Source organism: Miniopterus schreibersii (genome assembly GCF_964146895.1).
Source record: "Miniopterus schreibersii genome assembly, chromosome: 10".
In the NCBI taxonomy this organism is placed as follows: Eukaryota; Metazoa; Chordata; class Mammalia; order Chiroptera; family Miniopteridae; genus Miniopterus; species Miniopterus schreibersii.
In genome coordinates this window covers 39,432,284-39,435,248 of record NC_138110.1, presented here as the reverse complement: position 1 = coordinate 39,435,248, position 2,965 = coordinate 39,432,284, and the positions used below count along the sequence as shown (strand labels likewise).

Here is a 2,965-nt window from a genome sequence, read left to right as displayed (position 1 = left end):
TGCTCAGCTTCCCCATGGCTCCCAGCACAGAGATTTTAATACTTTCTGTTAGTGCTTCATGGGTTTAGTAACCAGTTCGTAGAAGCACCCCCTCACCTCACAGCATCAAGTGTAAACTCCTCACACATCTTAGCAGCCTGCGGTGAGCAGCAGCAAATTTAGGACTTATCTAAAGATTAGGTAATTCTCCAGGAGCGGCATTTTTATACATTTGACCTTGGTTAAGGCGGAATGGCACCTTAATGGGAGATGCAGCCCAATAGCTGGCTGGCAAGATAGTGGGGATTTGTTCCTTTAATAACTTCCACTGTTACCAAAGTGAGGCGGAGCCCTCCGAAGTCTGGGGAGAGGAGGAAGAAAGGAGGGAAGAAAGGAGGGCTGTTTAAGTGGGTGGCTGCCTCCACATGGCACAAGGACTCAAGGTCCCTGGGAGGGTAGAGGGAGGGACCCCAAAAGGGGAAGGGTGGAGCACCAGCAGCACACATCTTGTGTCACAATTTGCCAAGTGCTGTCCCTCACTTTACCTCCTGGAGAAAGCCTGTGCTCATGCTGTTAGTTTGGGGAAGGTGAACAAATTTGCCCAGAAGTTGCTTAAGTTACCATGGGGTCTATGCAGTTCCCTGCCCTGGGTAAGCATGCACACTCTCGTAATGACTAATTTCTGTGACAGCTACCACGTCCGTGCTGGGATTCTGGCAATAGCCAGAAAGGCAGGAGGGGAACCGGGCTGGGGTGGGGTTCCCGCCCCTCCTAGTGCATCAGCTATCTGAGGACAGAGTCCAACTAGCAGCAAGTGGAGCCGATCCCAAGTTCCAGAAAATTGTACTAGAGTTGTGTGAACGTCTCCTGCTCAGGGTAGTGTGGGGCAGGGTGAGAGCAGGGCACCCCGGCTGGGCACCCACTGCACCCCTAGATGGGTGCTTAGGAGGCTGCTGGCTCCTTCTACCTCTAACGCATCATGGATCCACCTTCTCAGGGAGGTTCAGTCCCATGACGGAGCTCTCTAGGATCTCTGTGTTAAGGACAGCACACCAGTTCCCGGGTTTAACGGGTGGCCCCACTGGGTGGATATCCCTGAGATAGGTCTTACAGTCTGTTGCTTAACTCTGTCCCCACCCCAGGGAAGAATCGACCACTGTTCACCAGTTACCAGAGAGAGCTGTGGTTCCCTCCCCTTCTCTGACCCTTCCAGCAACCATGGTCACAGGACACTGCAGGGCATAAGAACAAGATAAAACTGAAGGCAAGATCCCCCAGGAAACTGAGTGGAACTTGAGCAGCCTGAACATTTAAATATGGAAACTTGGCCCCAGCTTAATATCAACAGGGGTAACAACTAGAGCATCTGAACTGAGAGAAAGAGGAAAGGCGAAAGGCAGCCCTGAGGTCAGGGAAAGCGGAACGGTTTGGAAGAAGGAGCCATAGTTACTATATCACCATTTATTGACTGCTTTATTTCAACCTTCTCTTTTATTTTATTTTATTTTATTTTATTATTTTATTTTATTATTTTACTTTATTTTTAGATAATTGAAATACAATTTTATTCTGCTTCTAAATGAAAAGGAATGGGAGTAACAGGAACAAACAAAGTTTCACCACTGAATATGGTGACGTGACTGCAACAGTCTTATATTTGCAACTTAATAAGGAAACAACTGCATTCCCAACCACCTAAATAAATACGCAGGCCCCCAAAATGAAGGTATTTTTTAACTGCCACATTTACTCCAAAGCCCGTTCATCTCCTTCAGCATCCCAAAGATCAAGCACATGCTCTGCTTAGCTCTGTAATAAAGTGGCAAACACGCTGCACCCCTGTCATCACAGGACACTTGCCTGTGAAACTAGGCCCCTGATGCTGGGCTCCAGCTCCCTCTCTCACAGGTCATCGTCCCCGTCAGGGAGAGCGGCGGTCCTAGCAGCCTCTAGATCATGCTCATACTGTGCTGCCAAAGCTGGGCCCAGGACAGCCTCTAATGGGGCAAGAGCAGGCATGGCGACCAGCTCCAAGTTAGGGTCTCCAATTAGTTTTCTAGCAAGACAGAGGAAGGGCTTTTCAAGTTGTAGTGACTTTTTGGGAGAAATGTCATATACTGAAAATTCTTCTTTCAGTGGAAGACAGTTGATTTGCCTTAACTTTCCTGTCCTTAATATCCACTTGTTCGCCACACAACATGATGGCGATGTTTTCACACACTCATACCAGGTTTCTGTGTCAGTTAGGCATGTTCCTGTAAGTAAATCTTGATGTTTCATCAAGCATAATAGCACATTGGGCTTGGATGTGACAGCTGTCTCTCAGTCCACCAAACTCCTGACCAGCTATATCCCATACATTGAAGCTAATAGGTCTTCCGTCGGTGTGGAACACAAGGGGATGGACCTCAGCACCCGAGGTAGCTACATACTTCCCAAATTCATCCATCAGATGACATTTCACGAATGTAGTTTTTCCAGCCCCACCATCACCAATAAATACAAGTTTGAACTTAACTTGGGGTTCTCCTTGGGCAGCCATCATGATGTTACCTCCAGAAGCATTTCCGGGCCCATCTGACTCTTGAAACTTCTCTTTTAATCTTGGAGGAATTCTGGAGCCAGACTGCCTGGGTTTGAATTCTGGTTTCATCACTTACTTCCTATGTGACTTAGGCAACTGTCTTAAGTATTTGCTGATTCAATTTCCTTGATTGTGAAATAAATATAATAATACCTAACTCACAGGGTTTTTCTGAGGATTGGCTGAGATAATATTTGTAAATCTCTTAGAACAGTGCCTGGAACACAGTAAATGCCACTTAAGTGTTGCTATTATATATACTTTCCAACACTTAAATGGCATATATATATATATATATATATATATATATATATATATATGACTTCTTTATCCATACTGATGGAGATATATACAGCGGTGGGCAAAAGTAGGCTTACAGTTGTTCATATGGAAAATACTACA

At 45.9% G+C, this 2,965-nt stretch overlaps 1 pseudogene across 1 annotated transcript; it reads right to left on the bottom strand.

Moving 5' to 3' along the window:
* Positions 1–1,881: 1,881 nt before the first annotated feature.
* Positions 1,882–2,524, bottom strand: LOC308562745 (GTP-binding nuclear protein Ran pseudogene; annotated as a pseudogene). The gene has a single exon. The product of its transcript is annotated as a GTP-binding nuclear protein Ran pseudogene (transcript).
* Positions 2,525–2,965: the final 441 nt, after the last annotated feature.